Source organism: Bacillus rossius (assembly GCF_032445375.1).
Source record: "Bacillus rossius redtenbacheri isolate Brsri chromosome 9 unlocalized genomic scaffold, Brsri_v3 Brsri_v3_scf9_1, whole genome shotgun sequence".
Lineage (NCBI taxonomy): Eukaryota > Metazoa > Arthropoda > Insecta > Phasmatodea > Bacillidae > Bacillus > Bacillus rossius.
The window spans coordinates 2,130,629-2,150,100 of NW_026962012.1; the positions used below are offsets into that span (position 1 = coordinate 2,130,629).

A 19,472-nucleotide genomic window follows, 5' to 3' on the forward strand; every position below is an offset into this window, starting at 1 on the left:
GGCGAGTTTCTAATTTCGGACTGTCGACGTTTTCTTTTAACACATGTAAACAATGTCACGTGACTGTGTGGAACCTATTTTTTTTTTTTACAAACTGTATCTGAACACTAAATTAGCAGTAAAAATTATATTTCTGTATAAAAAAAATTGTATGTGTTGTCTCAATAAGACTTTATGTGATGGAAGGTGTGTTAAATAATAATTTGGCAGCTGTTTAAGTGAAAATGTTTTAATGAACTTCCACAAAAACAGGTAGCATAAAAACTTTCTTGCAATACATAACTTAATAAATTCATATCATGGACATTTTGTATTAATGTGTTTTCATATTTTATATTTTAGGTTCACTAAAGTGATATTTTATGATGGCAGCTACTTACATTTAGATATACTTATGTTGGGTTTATTAAATAATAAAATAAATTATAAACTAAATATCAAAGACAGAAACAGCAAAAAAAAAATTTTAGTTCACTTACAGATATCTGACATTTTGCACTATATTAAATACGTAGTATTACGTGTATTTTTGTTGTAAGTACGATTCACGGTTATTTTCATTTCTTAATAATGGTTTCTAACACAGAACACTCTCAATTTTAATCTTATTACTTTCCTCGTTGTAAACTTAGATTTATAATGTAGCTGTTAGCAAGCACACAAATGCGTTTAGTTAAAGAAACGCCTTGTACGATGTTTCATGTCATTGTGTATTTATTAAAACAGCAGAGCTTACTAGATAAACTATTTAGTTGGTTACTAACTTTTTAAAACAGTAAACTTAATACAAAAAATTACCAAAAGCCATGTATTAAATATTTCCGTAACTTTTGTAACGGACACAACTGCCGACTGCAGATCACCACGGCGGGGGAAGAGGTCTGCGGGGTGTTGTATTACAAAAAGCTCAAGCACCTTAGGTCAGTTTTTGCGCTCTGAACTATTCAGTAATGTATATTATATTGTTTATTGATTTATTGACTTTTTTTTCGTTTTGGTTTCATTGGCAATCGCCGTAGCAAAGGATTCCTTTTATTTTTGTGTGTGTGTCTGACAGCTAGAAGTATACGGCCTATCTAAGTTCTACTGAAACTCGCGTGAAAATTTTTCACCGCCAGAGCGCGTACATACGAGACTTCATGTGGCCCGTGGTGGTCCGGGGGGGGGGGGGGGGAGGGAGACAGTCACCTTGTACTTTCTATGTAAATATATTTTTGAGATTTAAATAATCGTGAAGAAATACATGGAGGATGGAACAAGTAAACTACAATAATAGACATCTTTCAGATATGTTAGCCAACTAAAAGACATTATTTCTTCCCTCTTTTAGTTTTTACTCTACTGTTAGACTGCCCACGTTGATGGGGGGGGGGGGGGGGGGGGGACACCTAAGTACGGTCCTGCGGTCACGAAAACATGGAAAATAGTCCCAAACATTCCTAAACAGTCCGCGTGTAAAATAAAGACAGGACATTTTTTTTCTTCCCCACCTTCTAATACCTTGCCACGCCTCCCCCCTGCGGGCCAGGAGGGACTCGGGGACAGGTCTGACGGCCGGGCAGAAGGGCGCCCCCGGCCCCCGGCTTTGTCCTGGGGGCGGCTCCCTCGCGCCTTCCCGGCGGCCGGCCGAGACAATGGCTGACCTACTGCTGCGGGAGCATAAGCCCTTTTGGAGGGACTGTAGTTAACAGTTCTTTAAGCCCTCCTCAACATCCACCTCCTCACCCCCCTCCCCCGCTGGAAGATAAACAAAGTGCCTTGTCGTTCCCTGAAAACATAACCGTGTTCCGCGAAATCTCCCCTGTCAGCATTCTCGTCGGGATTTTCCGAGCGAGCTGTGCGACAACAAACAATCACCACCACCACCCCCCCCTCCCTTCAACACTTCTCTCAATCACCTCCTTTACCTTCCTTCTCACCTCTTGTGGGAGTAACCAACGGATATTCGTTTATCTGTTCACGTCTTCTTTGCGAAGTGGAGGGAGGCTCGCTCGCTCACGCACGTCTGTGACGGTTATTTCATCTTCTCGGCGTTGCTGTTATTTCATGTCTTTCCTCCTGCAGTTATGTCAAGTTTTACATGCGGTAAAATGTCAATCAAGTGTTCATGATTATTATAATTACTTGTTTGACGTCTTACAGCTTGCAAATATCGTCCATGTTCACAAAATTTGCTACCAAACAAAATGATATAGAGCTGTCGTTTTAAATTTACAGGAATAACCTTAAATAATGGCGACAAGAAAATGAAATAACCATATTGCACAGGGATAGGTTCAATGACCTCCAGGATGAACTCCAAAGTTCTACGTACGCTCTGTCAAACGTCACTCACCCATAGGCTGCTGTCTTGTGAGACGTCCCAACGTAGCAGCCTGTGATTCGTATAAAGATTTGGTTGGGTGTTTCTCATTGGCCCAAAGTCCTCCATATGAGTTGTGAGCCAATAGCAGAGGCAGCACTGAGGTATAACTATTTATATTTTAGCCTATCGCGAAATGAATTCGCGAATTTTTCCGGTCTCTACACAGGGCTATTTCCCACGCTTCATTATTTCTACAGCAGTAATCACACTAAAAAAACTAAAAAAATGTATTGTAGATTGTCATGGTCAATACCTTCATTTTCGATGTTTTTCCGTGTCACTGCGGTAGTGTGTGTACTCCAACGTTTCGCTCTGCATTGCACCTTCGAGGTCGATTCAAGGTTGATTCTCAACCCTGAAGATTCCCCACTGCAGCGTGGAACGAGACGTTGGTGAACGCTAGCACTGTGGCGTGCGACGTGACAGAACCTTGAAAGCCAAGCTAGTTGGAGACTATCAGGTCCAAAGCCGGATTTTAATGTTTGTTCAAGTCTTTTTAGCTTTTATCGGAGCCGTATTATAATGAAGTTTAGAATTTCGGTCTGCAAATACAATGATTCTGTAGTCGTCGTAGCTGCTCCGGCAGAGAATTCTAGCGGCGTGTGCAGAACTACGTGTCACTCGCGTCCATAAATTTAGTTGAAAACACTCTTTGCGTTTATTTATCACGCTCGGCATTATTTAAAAAAAACGTTAAATTTCGTGGCTGAGTTTCGTATTATAAGTGTATCTGCAAGATGAGAACTCATGAATTTGCTCATCACCTAGGTTTGATGTTACACATCTCTGGCGCGTACTGAATGTTTTTCCTTACTTCATGTTCTTGTCATTACTATTTTTCACAACGGATATTTCCTTGGTGTAATCTAATGGGTGTAAAAAGTCGCAAAAGTTTTCGTAAACTTAATGCGCCATTTTACAACTGGCAAATAACATTTGGTTAATACCTGGTGACAAAACTTACCACCAAATAACAAATGGAACGTCGAGTTTACAAAATTTCATCAACAAGTACCATAATACTGTTTTAGGAGTAGTAAGAGGAATTATAGGTAGTTTTTCGAAATCTCATGCAAACAGGTGGATGGGAGCATTTTTTTAAAATCCGACTTAGACTGTTATCTTCCTATTAGTTTTAATGACATGATCTACCTCTTAATTCTAACGCCAAGTGTGCAAATTTTCATAAAGAAATGCCAATATCATGTTTTAAGGGATGGGAAAAGAGTACAGGGTGTTTTATGAAACCTCGTGTGGACAGGAAGTTGTGGGTGGCTTTTTTAAAATCAATTATGCCAGTAAATTAACTCTTGTTTTGAAACTAAATTTTCCTTAATTTTATTTAAATGTACCAACATTTTTCTTTAAGGGATTAAAAAGGGAATGGGGTGGTTTTCCAAAATCTCATGTAAGCAGTGACCTTAAGCATTTCCTAAATTATGTTTTGAATGTCATACGTGCACATTTTCATCAAGAATTGCCTACCAAATCAGTTCAAGACAGTAATTTCCCTCTTAATTTAAACGCAAAGTGTGCTAGATTTAATCAAAAAATACAACAATTCTGTTTTAGGGGATGAGAAAATTGGAAGGTGGTGTTTTTTTTATTTAATGTAGACAGTGACCTGCCTCTTTTGTAGAGATCAATTAGAGACAGTAATTTTACTTATTTTGAATGCAAAGTGAATAAAAATTATCAAGTACTGTTGAAGTTATGTTTTAATTGGTATGGTGATGGTTTATCGAAATCTCACGTAGACAGTGACCTTCCTCGTGTTTCAAAGGTCAAGCATGCAAAGTTTCAACTCAATCGAATAAAAGATGCGCAAACGCATAGAATACGAAAAAATATAAGACAAACACTCATTAATTTTTATACTAAAACATACAATTTCAAAGTAGTTTGTATTGTTAATTATTGCAAGTGGTCTGTTCGATGGTAATACAGTACAAATGCTTAATGCTGGGTAATATTCTAGTTATAATTTTTTTGAAACGTTGAAAATAGTTTCCAAAGAGGTACAGTACTCAAGAATATTTTGATCACCTAACGGGTGAAATTAATATTTTGTTGTTAAATAATGAACGATTAATATCTTGAATACCTGATAAAACTTTCGTTCGTACGGAAATACAGTATATTAAGTTATTAAGACAATTAAGGATACTCTCTTAAAGTTAGCAAATTTAATCCTAAATATGTATGGCGTTTGTAAGTGGCGTGAAGTTTATCAATTCGACCATCACTCAGTCGTTAAAAGTCATTCATTTTTGTAGAATGGATCGTGTTTAAATTTAACGATTATAAATGGCTGTGTAAAAATTTCAATATCTTTTTTTAATGATTTTCCTCCTTCAAAACATTCTTCGAAATGTTTTACAAGTTTGTTCTGGTTTAAATCAAAGGAATATAACATATGTGAAAAAATGATTTTTATTTTTTTCTGTTGAACTAGAAACCTGTAAAAACCAATGGATATAATAGCGACAACATACTGCGGTTTTATTTGATCCTTAGATAGGTTCATGTATCTTTTTTTAAAGCAATTGTTTTATTAATAAATACTGTGAGCTATCATTACCGTACGCTCTCCAAGAACTGCAGAAACACTAATAATGCACCGGTACTACATACTGTTAGGTATAGTCTGTATCATGTAGGGGAGACCGGGGTAAGTTGGCGAACGGGGTAAGATGACGAATCGTATGTAACTAATCCAGAAACACAGATAGACGGTTGGCGCACCTGTGACCTTGTGTGTCACCATCTGCACCTACTAGGCAGGTGCAGCGGAATTCTCCAGTCAGTTTGAATGTGGCAGTTTTGAGAGGCAGTCTGTTTCGTGAGCCATTGTTGTAATATTGAAGGTACGTATGTTAAGCTATTACGAGAAAAGAGTCCATTTGTTTTAAATGTTTATATATGTAAAATGAAATGGTGACTTTTGGGAGTATTTTAGTGTATAGATTGTTGAAGAAAATTTGTTAATGTTGTTCGTGATTTTGGTAAAGCAAAAATACGGCTGCTGGGGCAAGTTGACGGGGGCAAGATGACGAATTCGTCATCTTGCCCCTGCAATCGTCAACTTGCCATAGGTAATGACAGTGTGAGCATTATTTTGTATTATATGTGTTATTTAAACCAATGATGTACAGATATGACGAACATTTAAGTAAAATAAAAATAATAATGAAATTATAAAATAGTATAAATAGTTCCTGTGTTAATAGTCGTAACAATTTTGTTTGATTTTTTTGTAGATGCCGAGGCATATTATAAGCGGAAAACGGAAAGGAGGCGTTGGAGTGACGAAGAGATAGATAGAAGAAGCAGAATGAAGAGAAGAAAAATGAAAGAAAAACTAAGAAAACTGAAAAACAAAGCTCTGATCATTCTGTAGCAAAACCATAAAGCCTAAATAGCGTTTCTTGCCCTGCATGTGAAGAAGTTTACGTGGAACCTCCAAATGAAGACTGGATTCAGTGTTCCACATGTTCTGAGTGGTGGCACGAAAACTTTTCCAATTATGAAGTCAAGGATTTATATCAAAGTCGTTCAAATATGTTACAATATATCTTCTTTACATCCTGCACGTTGTTTAGTGTAGGATATCTATAAAACTATTGTTTACTTTGTCCAAAAATATATATATTTTGGTTTCGTCATCTTACCCCAATAGGTTCGTCAACTTACCCCACTCCTGGGGCAAGATGACGAATGTGCTAACTAATTGGTTTCTTGTCAATAACTTCGGAACTACGCAAAGTAATACAACCTTTTTACATATTTAGGTAGAAATTAGTATGTACTTCGTATTGGTACCAAATTAGATATTATATATGCTTATTTATCTGTTAAAGGCCATTTCAAAGCTTAACATCGTCAACTTGCCCCGGTCTCCCCTATTTAGTCTCAGTTTTTACAGTTCTTAAAAGTAGCATTAGAGGTACCCATTTTCCAACAGTAACTTGCAAAGTACCACTTGTTTGCGAACATTGAAAATCACATGAAGTTGTTTACTAATACTATTCACAGATTAACAGTGGCAGAAGGATACAGAGGCTATGAAGGTATCAGTCTATAGAGAGGGTATCTGTAATAAAGTTGAAGTCAACTGGTTAACAAATGGATAGCAAAACAAATCACAGCTGTATAAATACTAAATTGCTATAAATTTGTTTAATAGCATGAAAATAACTCGCTAGTAAGAGTCGTAAAGATGCCATCATGTAGTGAATATTGTTAACAAACATCTGCAAGATGTTAGCGTTAAATTTCATTATAACCAAAACATATTTTACTATGCAAATAGGAAAGGGAGGTTGGGGGATATTTTCATTTTGTCTTCAAGTATTAACATGGCAAAGATTGTACACACAAAATCTCTTACCTCTTACCTACATGACGTAGACCATTAGTATTACTTTTGAGAACGGTCAAAATTTGAGGCAAACTACATAACAGAGACTATAGTGCCATTTTTGCATGATCACGATCATTTCACAAAATTCCGAAACTTTTCAGGTTGCTGCGGTAATTAACCAAGTTAGTGGATACAAAATCCTTAATTGCTGGAATTAAAATGTTCTACACGTCACAATGAGCAAAAAAATCGGGGTCGAAAACAACGGAATAAACAAAGATAAAAAAAGGTCGTTAACCCGCTATTATTCCACGCTATCCCCACCCACTTCCTTTTTTCATATATGCATACATATTCATCTCCTTTTTTTTTCTATTTTGCATCGTTCCTGTTATTTTTCAAACTCTTTCTCCTATCAACACGAGAATAATTCATCACCAGGAAAATGTTTATGTTGTTGCTGCCCTGATTATATTTGGCTAGAAACCAGGAAGTTTCAAATGTTCACTAACATTCGGGATGTACATTCCAGGTACTGAGATTTATTTTAATTTTCAGATGCTCTAGTGAAGGCGTTTTATTATTGATGTGTAACATGTTAGCTCTTGGTATACGGCATTTGGTGGGAGTAATTTCGTGACTGGAACGGAAGTCGCGTGGAACGGAAATGAGTAAACACGGTGCTGCCATCTGTGGCGGATGGTGAGAACCAAAGTTCACAAAGCCAAAGGGAAACTTTATAGTATATACTGCTTAGTTAAATTTAACAAGATGTGCAGCATTTCCATAAAATTCTATGTCGAAAATCAGGTCCGAAGCCGCGGTTTAGTATTTTAAAAAGACTTTTTTTTATTTTACCGGAGCCGTTTCGTTATAGGTATAGTTTAATCTTTCGCTCTGAAATGTAATGATTTTATAGCCGACGTAGCAGCTCCGGCAGTGAATTCTAGTGGCAAGTGTGAAAACTTCGAGTAACGTATTTAAAAACAAAATTGTCATACATTTATCACGCATGGCATTATTTTAAAGAATAACTACGTTAAATGTCATGTCCGAGGCCCGATTTTCGTATTATAAATTTATTTGCAACACGAGAACACATGAATGTGCTCGTTACCGAGATTATATGTTATACATTACTGGCGAGCACTGAAAGACTCGATCACATTTTTGCTCATTTTGACTGTTTTGGCCTGGCCGTTCAGGACGCGTTTTGGTTGCGCACTGAATGGCTGTTAATCACGAGCCGAAGGAAGCCATGTCTGTGAAATAAAATCGACCTATCATGAAACTCCAACTATGTAAAAAAGTTTCAACACACAGCTAGTCTTCGAAGTATTTTCGCGAAAACTACTTACACTTATAGTGATGGGCTATTTCGTGACCATGACATTTCTTTTATATTATAAGTTTTTGTAGAAAGGCTAACATAAGTTTCTGAAAAAAAATTGGTTGTCTGTAAAGTCGGTTTACGGACGATAGTTTAACGTGAAAACGTCATAACAAAACATTGATGAAATGATTGCGTACTTTTATCAATAAAATTGAATCATTTTTATACATTTTAGTTGATAAATTCACTTTTATTTGCACTCATCAATTCAAATATGTTTATTACTTTAACGAAGAGATTATTTTAACTATAACTTTTATACATGTTTGATATTTAACTTCTTCCAATCTGTGTTATTCTGTTAAGGATAGGACGATGATAGGAAAAGTAGGAAACAAATGGGAGTGTTTCAAGTTTAATGTGCCTCGAAAAATTCAAATAGATGGTTGTTCCAATTGAGTGGAAGAGAGATAGATGAGGCGCAAGCGTAAAATGAGCGTAACGGGACACAGCGTAACGGTACACTTTTTCGTGCGTGCAGCCGGCGTTCATCGATTTATTAGACGTTGCCACGTCAAAAAGATTTTTTCAGAACACGTTTCTAGTGTACTAGCGGCCGCAGTACAGTTCAAAAGTGGTCTTCGCGGCGTGAGACATGCTATCCAGAGTGGACTTACGTCTCCAGCGTGGCGGACAAGCGAGAACCACGATAGACCGCAGCGGAGGGCCTAAATGTTTATGTTCCCCGCCCGTTGGACGAAGAGGGTACGGGGAGTTGTGGGGGGAAGGGAGCGAGGGTGGAAATGGCCTCCCAACCCAGTTCCACGAGAAAACGCCTTTCCTCCGCGAAGGAAAGGTTCAACTACCATTAAACATGGCACGTGACGTCACAGGCGAAGGAATAAAAGGGAGGGAGAGAAACTCCCGCGTACAATTCAAAAAAGATTTATGGGGGGAAAAGACTGTGGCCACGCCTGTCCAAAGTCTTTTCGCGCCTAAAAACAACCGTTCCACCCATCCTCGAGACCGACCACAGTAATAACAGTAATAATAATAACAAAAGAGCTTGCCGATGTTGGAAGAGCGAATATTTTCACGGCACTGAGGGAGGTTATGCGAGCGGAAAACAGTCGTAACTAAGATTGTAAAAAAACGCGGAAAGATCCTGCCGGAAAAATTTTTGATGGCCAGCTGCGCGATCGTTAAATATTCGGCTGGACCAGCCATGTTGAAATTTTTTTTGTAATTGTAGATTTTTTTAAAGAAACATTTTGAGAACGCGATTATTGAAGCAATTTTGCACATGTCATCCATCTGTGGACAATCAGAAAATGATCCTTTAGTGTGTGACAAAAACTTAATTATTATGGAAATAATTTCCAGCACGAATTTTGCCTAAACATTTGTTTAAAAAAGTAGGTAACTAGTAGCAATATATCTGGTGACTAAACTTGCTACAGAACGCAAATTTCAAAGTTTGCATAATGGAACATCCGAATATATTATTTAAAAAAAAAGGAAGTTGTATGAACCGCGTGCATATTTTAAGTTGTCTTCAAATAAATTTTATGATTTCGTTTACACTACACGTTGAACCAACTGCTTGACTCATTCACGTGGTCATAAGTGTTGGTGTTGAAAAAATTATTAATTTTGGTCTGCTAGAAGACCATTTAATTTAACAGGTGTTAATGATTGTTCTTTTAATCTAAAGTGTTTATATTTTGATTTTGAGATTTATCAACCTTGCTTACTTTTTCCCATTACTGACCTAAATATATTTTTTTTTCAGGTTAGTACCACTTCTTGCTTCTGCACCCTCAACTGAATCTTAGGCCTAAGTGATTGGTGAGTGGCCACATTTATACTAATAATTCCTGTTGAGTTGTTTACTAACAAAACTTATCTTATAAATATAAAAGTCGGTATTAACTTTTGTTATCATTGTCATCGTCAATATCATACAATATTAAAATATAATGCACGGTAACATAAATTACAAATTTTATCTAGTGTAGGTATTAGATTTTTTTGATTGTTCGAAGTTTTAGTCTGAGTCAAACGGCTCTAAAATATATCTTTGCTAGTTCTTGCTAGGTTTGGTCAAAATTTTCAGTATGTAGTAATTTTTTTACTTAAAGATTTTTATGCAAAAAAAATGGGCGCATGGCCACCCAATGCGTAAGTAATTCACCCGAACGATAAAACAAAATATTCAGTAATTTAAAATAAAATACATAACATACCGAAAAACACAACAACACTATTTGGAGTGCCTTTAAAATATTTTTTACATTGACAATTGGATTTAATTGGATTTTTAAAATGAAAACTCTTTGTCGTTTCCAAGAGCAACTAAAAATGCAGCGCTGTAGATTCGGTTTACAAATATGCCCGAGGGTAAGGAGTGAGGTGGTGGTTGTTCCCCTCTCACCCTGTTCTCCATCGAGTGCCCCACTCCTGCTGCCGTTGCTCACACCGGCCGTTAAAGGGGCCCCCCTCGTCAGGTGTGTGTGTGTGTGTGTGTGTGTGTGTGAGTGAGTGAGGCAGGATGATAAGCGCGACGCTCGCTGGTATTTATAACGCGGTGTAGACTCTAAGCGCAATACTCTGAACTGACGCGCAGTCTTCTCGTCATCACAGGACAACTGTGAAATTTGAGCGGTGACCGTAACATTATAAGGTACAATGCAAGTCCCTTAAGTGCTTTCGAGAATCTTTACCGGTTGTTTTACGCCTAAAATTACCTTGAAAATGCGCGTTTTAACTCTTCTAAAAATACAGTTTGAAAACTGAATCCGAAATCAGATGTAGTTTCCGGCCCTCAGAGAACTCTAATGTGCTCTCCGTGAGCAGACCCCACTCGGATGTCTGGAGTAGTTGTTCCTGAAGCTCTGCGCACCGCGTGTGTGCGCGGGCAGTTGCCGTCTGCTCGCTCGCCGGGCGTGACCTTGTGTCTGGCTGCCGCAGCGGACACCCTCACAGGCCGCGCCGTGGACTGCGCTGCCTGCGAAGCCTTCTTTTCACAGACGAGAGAGCCAAACGCCCGATCGTGCATCTTCGGTTTTTTTTTTGTTCATTGTAAATAAATATGGCCCCTTGAAATTTTACGCAACTTGTAATTTTCAGGTAAGGAATTATGCTATTTCTGATTGATTTTTATAATACTGAATCGTTTTGAATCTAACATGTTTATAAAAAATTACATAGGCTCTATACTAATGGTCAATTATGTTAAGTTGGCTACATTATCAATTCTTAAAAACGGTTGATTTGGTTAGGATAGCTACATTAAAGATACTGTGAAATAATGTAAACGGTTTCCTAGCGCTGGATAGCTACATATTAAAAAGTTATTTGCTAAGCAACCATAAAATGATTTTACAGTATTTTTAATGTAGCTATACTTACCTATTATAACCAACCATCCACAATGTTTTAAAGTATTTATAATGTAGCTTACCTATCATATGCTTCTTTTGACTCAAAAAAACCAGATACCGTTTTATCTTCATTTACTGAATAATTCTTTAAATTACTTCTTGCTAATTTTAAGAATACATATTATAAGTTAAACCTGCGCATTTGGAGAATAAATGCCCGCGATTTTTCTCCCCAAATAAATACACCTGTTGTGGTAAGGAAAAAAAAAGCGAGCATGAACTTCGGGTGTGGCTCTCTCGTCTGTGAAATGAAGGCTTCCCGCGCTGCCTCGACCCTTGTAGTTCCGCGACCCGCCACTAGAGGCGCCGTCCGCGGCGGTCGGGGACACGACAGATACCAAGGGGACCGCTAATCGCAGGGGCGGCTCGCGAGGGGACATCGCGCAAAAGCGTTCATTTGCGAAACACGATGTTAAATGGAATACAATACAATTTAATCATGCAATTATAACATAAAATCTTTGAAGTGTATTTCTTTCCAAGATTTAGATCATTATAGAAGTTACTATTATGTGATTTAATTAATTTTAAAGGCAGTTTTTTTTTTTTCCAAAATTTGTTTAATTTTTGGTTTCGAGCTCTTATTTCATGAAAAACTGTTTGCAATCTTTATAAAAACTATATACTGTATATGACTATATCTGTACAATCAGTTCTCCGTACTGAAAATATCTAGTCGATAAAACCAATACCATCGAATTCTGTCAAGTCGTTCAGATTGTGTTACTGTTTTTAAATGCGACCTTTCCTATGCTCTTAACAACATGACGTTAATTCAAGTGTTTTGTGTATGTCCCAAAGTTAAGTGATAACAAAATTAATGCCACTTATTATAAAGAGACAGTGTGGTTTTTTTTTGTAAGAAGTAAATTCGGAATCTACTTGGCCTATTTATGAAATTAATTCACTGATAAACAGATTAATTATTTCAGTTGGACATAGACTATGTTATACATCATAAAACAATCATGTTTATGAAAAATATGGCAATAATCCTAACTAAAACCAGAGGAAAAGGATTAAACTGACTTATTTTTTACGCTGATTAAACCGTTAGGGATTCAATAAAGTAACATGTCACGCCGGCACGTGGTTCGAAATATGCTGTTATATATCCTTGTAGGCCTATATCTTACATACACATCTTGCAAGTAAACATAACTATTGGATTTTAATTCAGCGTTTCTATAATCTTTGCCATGATATCAATATAGTGTTTCCTATGTAAATTTTAAGGGAGAGATATGAAAAAAAGTTCTAACTGGGCGTTAATTTTGATATCATTATATTAAAACCATTATTGAAAAGATAACTTTCTCTGTTAATATATACACATACACCTGTGCGATGCGGGGTACCGCAGGTAGTTTGCAATATTACACTTTGTAGAATAAAAAAACTGTATAGTGGCTACCGGTTTCCAAAGAGTTGCTGGTACCTTGTAAAACGCACAAATGTTTCCTCCGGCAAGGGCACAGAGAGAGTAAGGAGAGACAGAGATGTAACTCCTGTGTTGGCGAGAGTTCCTTATAGGATAGTATCTTGTGGGGTTGCCTATATCCCGCATAATGTCAACAACTAATATAGTTTAATGCCTTCCTTTTTTCAAAATAATTTTTTAATCTACGTGCTTTAAATATTTATAGTATTTTCGGTCATGCAGGGAGTCATTTCCGTTGATTTTATTTCTTACGTAGGCTAGTTATTTTCTCGAAAGTTTCTAGTTCCAGTGACGTTTTTTTGCTTATAACACGTACCTCACATATTTTCTGGCCAATCTTTGATTTTAGGAACGAATTCAATTAACATTTTAAAGTTATCAACCATGGAAGAATACCCGTGCGTTAAGACTATAAACATCTGCCACAGAAAAATTATCAAGAGTAACAGTGTGACCACCTTTTCGAATATATGACCGCTCTAAAAAGCAATAATTGAGATACTCTAAAATGAAATATCTTTATAAGCATTTAATATTTTTAAAAACGCAAAAAAATTGATTTTTATTGTAAAATAATTACTTTCTATCGAATACAAAGCACAGGGCAGGTGCATTGTTCCGAGCGCAGGGACTGACCCTGGGCCTGGGGGTGTGCTCGCAGCCGCGCTTGGACCACGTGAGGGGGGAGGGGGGATGGGTGGAGGAGGGGGGGCAGGACCACAGCACCGGGGGGAGGGGTGGTGGGTCCCCCCCCCCACCTTGGAGGGCGCTCAGTCCCGGCTCGCGCGGCGCAACGTCCAGGTGCTTGCAGCTCTCGCGAGAGTTGCGTGCGTGTGTGTGTGTGTGTGTGGGTGCGTGCGCGCGCGTGTGCGGCTTTAGGTAGGGGGGGGGGGGGAGGTTTCCCATTGTGCCGCGCCGCAGTTCAGTGACCTCTCAGCGTTCGTCCGGGGCGGCGGACCACCTCTCTCTCTGTCTGTCTGTCTCTCTGTCTGTCTCGTCTCTCCGGGGACGGGGCGACTCGCTCGCCATGGGGCTGCAGAACATCTCGGCGCGCATGGACCAGCACAGCTTCGCCAAGTAACCGCTTTTCAACTACCTCTCTCGACCTCCTGCGCGCCTGCTACCTGTTCACCCGCCAGCCGGTTTATTATATACACGCCACGATTATTTCGTGTATTTCGCACGCCCTAGACGACCCTGTGCCAGTCGTTGTACAAGAATAACATGTGGTTACTTACACACTCACGTGTGTCCTTGTTAATGACCAATGAGCATCTAAAACGGCGTACTGTAGTGGCTGTGAACTTGCGAAATTATCGTGGCTGTAAATAAATAAATAATAATTAACTTAGGATTTAAAAATTTATGAAAAAAAACCATGAGCATTGCTGTGGGTTTAAAATAATAATTTTCACGTCTATGGAATAACTAAATACTTAACAAATAGATTTTTTAAATTTTCCACGCTCAAAACAATTTTAGTTCAAATTAAAAAGAATAAAATTAACAAACCCATATGAACGTTGGGGCACTGTATACTTATATTTTAAAACGTTTACCACTTTTTTTTATAATTTATTTAACTATGTTACTCTGTATATTTTGATGGGTATTTCATACTAAAAATATTTTTTTTCCTCAAACGTTTGACGCCCCTAAACATATGTAGCCTATTAATTAATTCATCTTCAAAGACAATTTTAATGTGTAAAAGTGTTTTAAGTAAATGTTTAAAGGATTTCATTATTTTTTTTATAGTAAGTTTTTTCTTTATTAATTAAAATCATAAAAATTGTAGGGCAGCGCTGCTCTTGTTAGATTACCTATGCATATAGGCAGGGGAAATTTGACTGTGTTACTGCATTTTACCTCTAACACTTAAAGCCGATCGTTGGGTGTCATCTCCATGTTTTAATTAACCATCGACATGTTAAGTTTTTTCTTTAACGGATTTAAAAAAAAATTACGTTGTACAATGTAGGCTACGTTATTCGTACACATTGCCTTGCCTCCCGCTTGTTTTGCGTTAGAGATAGGGGAAAAAACATATGTTTATATTATTGCATTATATAAGTACCGTTATTTAAGCACTGGTAGGTTCTAAACATATTAATTTATTTTCATAAAACACTCTTTTCTTCTATTCCATTCTTTATAGGGGAAACATGATTAACTTCGTTGGTGGGATTTTTTTTACAAAAATTTTTAACTCTGTTCGCCCTCTTAGGGGTGGAATTTTGTAATTATAAAAGCTAGTGTTTACGTTAGCAAAATACTTACTAACAAAAAGGTTCAATCAAAATTCAAATGATTCCCGAATACAAACAAACTTTTTTTAATTACATGTTTTTTCTCTTAAACATGAAATATTTATGTTTATAGTAGTTTTTTTTTTTCATAAACTCATGCAATGTACAACCATTTTACCTTTGTTATTTCTTTTATAAGTCTAGATTACAAATTCTTTCGTTATTCATGTATAGTTTATTTAAGTAATACGAAGTATTCCTGTTTGGGAACTCGAATGTTGTAATTTTTAATTGGCAGATAATCCCAGTCATTTAAACCGTACCAGCAACCATTTTCAAACAGATTTACCCTAGGTTTAGTAGAGAAACGTAGCTAGCGTTGTTAAATGTTTATGTTTTGGATGTTTTCTGACAGTGTGTGTTTATTTACAATTTGATAAATGTACTAACATTACTGAATTTTCAGTAGTAAAGTTTTTAATTGTATTCTGACCTATAAATAGTATTTTTTTTTTTGGAAAGATAATTTAGTTCGTCATGGTGGCATTTTTAGTTTATTTATTCATATTTTCAGATTATTTTTATTCTCTACACATTTAAATATGAATATATGTCTAATAAAAACATGATAATTATATAACTATTTACAGTCAGTCATATAATTTCGTGAGTCCTAGTAAACCAGTTTTAAAATGTAATATCTTGCAATGATTAGAATTTCTTTCTTTTTGCATTTACTAAACGTGGCTTTCACAACATGTACTTGTTATCTTCAATTGCAGTAAACTGTTTAAGTCTTTTTTGTGCAAAGTTATTTTCTTTTGTTATTACTGAAACTATTTTATACATCTTTTAGCGTACGTGTATGACAAAACGTAAGCTATTTTTTTAATAATATTTTTAGTTTCCATTGCGTTGTATGAACAGTTTCATAATGTGCATTCCAGATTTGTCAGAAGATGTGAAAAAATATATTTTTTTCATTAGTTTCTTTGCCGCTTATGGAAACTATATTAGCTGTGCTTGTTTGTTTTCCGGAAGCAGTGAAATCTGTAAAATAAATTGTTTTCAGATTTTACAGTTACAAGGCTATTAACCTCGCTTTAAGACAAGTAGGTTAACCCAAAAATTGGGAACAGGGGCATGAGAAGAGGAGAAGCAATACGGTGGAGTGTTTTGCTCATTAAAACCTAACGGAATGTGAAACACAGTAAGGTCAGGAATCTTCGTGGCGCTCATGTTTTGTTCTGATTGCTTCTTTCTTCGGGCCGACGGGCGCAGCACAGCAGTCGGGAGTGACCACGGACTTCTGGGACAATTTACGTAACAGTTCATTCTCTGTAGCGCATACTAACGTCTTCTAAGTTCCTCGAAGCAGACCCCAAGGTTAACGGGAATTCTGCTCCCATAGTCGTAACTCGCAAGCGTCGGAGTAACCTAGAGCCGGTGAGGGTATTTGAATTTCCTTACGTGCTTCGACCCATGTTTGTTTGATGAAACCGTTACTTTATCGGAATCCAAGTAACTCTCGCGGTGACAGTTAACTTTCTTATCTTCAGATTATTTCGACATTTAGAAAACTTTCAGATTTTTTTAAAGTTATCATGGATGCGAGATTTTATTATCCTTGATTTGTATGTTATAGCTGAGAGTAAATTAAAAAGAGAAGCTGAGTAGCATGTATGCTACTAACTTCTCAAATTATTACGAACACCTTTCAGATATCTAATGTGATAGTAACCTGATAATATAATGTAGCTCTAAACGTCTTCCTAAAATATGTTTTTTCTTAATTTTTTTTTATGAAATTCATGTAATTGTTCCCCTCCTGAACACCAATTGCTTCCTGGTAGAAGTGTTAAATAACAAGACAATTTAATAAAGTTTACTCACATTACATTTAGTATCTGTTTGTAACATGTTTTAAATATTTCACTACAGTTTGTTTGCCTTTTATATATATGTTTTTAACAATGAGCAGGTACCGCAGAAAAAAAATAATAATCTTCAAAGAAGCAAAATTTGGAATACTGCGTGACCTATTTGGAGTAGTTTAATTATGTTACTCGTAGCATCTTCAGACACCATGTTAAATTTTTTGTTTTAAGCAAATTCCAAATTTTATCAACAAATATTTTGAAAATATGATTATCAAGCAATCTTGAATGTTAAGCTCAGCTGTAGAAACCCAGTAAATTAACTTACAGTTGGTTACCGAGCCAAAATTTATCACGCGAAAAAATTCATTTAGAACATTTGCCTGACATTTTATTTATAATCAGCAGATAACATGATTTATATACCTATATATGGCGACAAACTTTGCCGCAAAACACAAGATTAAGTTCATGTGCAGTTGAACGTCCATAAAAATTGTCCTTGATAAAATGAAATGCCATGAAAATGCAAGACCCGACAGTCAGGGTGTGATTCTTTTCACCCCGTTTTACGGTAGTCTAAAAGAAAAAATATAAGTGAGTGGTAACTGTTATGATTGTTCACTCAGTGGAAGACGAGACCGTTTCAGCACTCGCGACACCTAGGCCTCGATGACCCAAGAATTAGCTGACGTGACTTCCATGTCTTTGTGGTCATGGACTCGATTCCTGCTTCAGGCAAAGATTTGTTTAAGAATTATTCGTCCCAGCTTAAGATGACGACGTATATATACTTTGAAATAAATAAAATTGAGTTCTCTGTTTATTAAACTAACGTGCTTTTTGACACACAATGTTCTATTATGTTTCAACCAGATTTATTTTATTCTCGTGCCTCTCTCATAATTAACGCCTTCTGAGACGAAATCTGACACTTAATGCTCAGCTTTACTCCCTCCTTGCCCTTGTTTGGTTATTGCAATTTCATGTCATTATTTTATATCTAGGAACATTTAGACAGATGCATTAAATTTAGTGTTTTGTCGCTAAGTTTATGAAACATGTTATTTGCTATTAGTACAAGTTTAGGTAAATACATTTAAATATTTTACCTGATAATCTACCTTGTGGTCGCCCAATATAAGTTCATTTTCTTGGTTTTCAAAGCTGAATAACGCATACAAAATTTGCTTTTAAGATCTATTTTTCGGACTATTTCTTCATAAAAATTTGTACTTGTGTATAGAAACAATACATGGTGGGTGGAGCCAGGTTTAAGGAGCGACGAAAGTTTGTTTTGAGAGACTTTACATTCAACGTAAAAAAAATTGTGCTGTGTAAAAAACATAAACAATTTGAGAACCAGCTGCCAAAGATTTTTTAATGTGTTTAAGTCACTTCATGAAAAATATAATTACCGTTTTTTTTAGTACTCCAATTCACACTTAAATTTTTTGGCAGTAACTTTTGAATGTAAATTACAAAATAATTCCATATTAACCACAAAGAACTTGAAAGTCTTTTTGGGTTTCTTACTTTTGCCGCACGGCTAGTGGTATGTAAATCATGCAAAAATGTAGGGTGGCTAGTTTATTATTATAATATTTTTTCATTGGGTTGAGGTTTTGTACTAGTATTTTTCTCTTGAATGGAAGTTATTTACAGAATCGTTTAAAGTTTCCACAGCAAGTCATTTACGTTACGTAAAATGGAAATCTTTGTTTCAGGTTACGGCGAATCACAAACAATACTTCAACGACCGTGATGGGTGTGATTCCCGGAAATCTTTGTTAGTACAATGCTATCGCCTGTTTGATGGGTCTTATCTTCGTAGCAAACGCAAACTTTCTCGCTTCACCGACACCCGTGCTCCTCTTGAAATGAGGGATGAACACAGGAGGATCAAGCAGGCAGGCTCAGTTGAGGACGTGGAGAGTAGCTGCAGCCGTGCTGGGGTCGGGAGCCCGGGTGCAGGAAGGTCGGGGGGAGGCCCAGAAGCGGCGCCCCGCGGGAGATGCCGCCCCACTCCGCCTCCATGTCTCGCGGGTCGGAGGGCGCGCTCCGCGTGGCTTCGCGGAACCCGCGAGGGGGCGGGCGTCGAGGCCGGGAGAAACTCAGCTCTGCCCGACACGGCCTCGGGACCGTCCGGACCGAACGTGGGCCGCGCGCCGGCTGTTCCGGGCTCGAGTCCCGGGCGAGACATCCGTCTGGAACCCGTCTCGGAACATGTCCAAGCGAATGATTTTGGCTGTCGATGAAAAGTGTCGTGAAGGGATGGTTAGTCGTCGCTGTTCTAGGAGAGGAAGAAGCAAGCGCGGCTCCAGAAGGGGGGTGGCGGGGGCGATAGCCCCTCCCGAGACCAATTTTATTGATTAGTGTAGGTATATTTATGTTTATTTAA

General features: G+C 37.3%; 1 protein-coding gene across 5 annotated transcripts in view; it reads left to right on the plus strand.

Moving 5' to 3' along the window:
- The window catches only part of LOC134542563 (uncharacterized), a 516,727-nt gene that overhangs the window by 373,232 nt on the left and 124,023 nt on the right, over positions 1 to 19,472 (plus strand). Inside the window, exon 1 of one of the 5 annotated variants that reach the window (XM_063386930.1) lies at positions 19,142 to 19,448. The exons of the other annotated variants lie outside the window; for them this stretch is intronic. The gene's annotated coding sequence lies outside the window, so the exon portion shown is untranslated. Of the gene's footprint in view, positions 1 to 19,141; positions 19,449 to 19,472 lie in introns of those variants that run through there. 5 annotated transcript variants of the gene reach the window in all.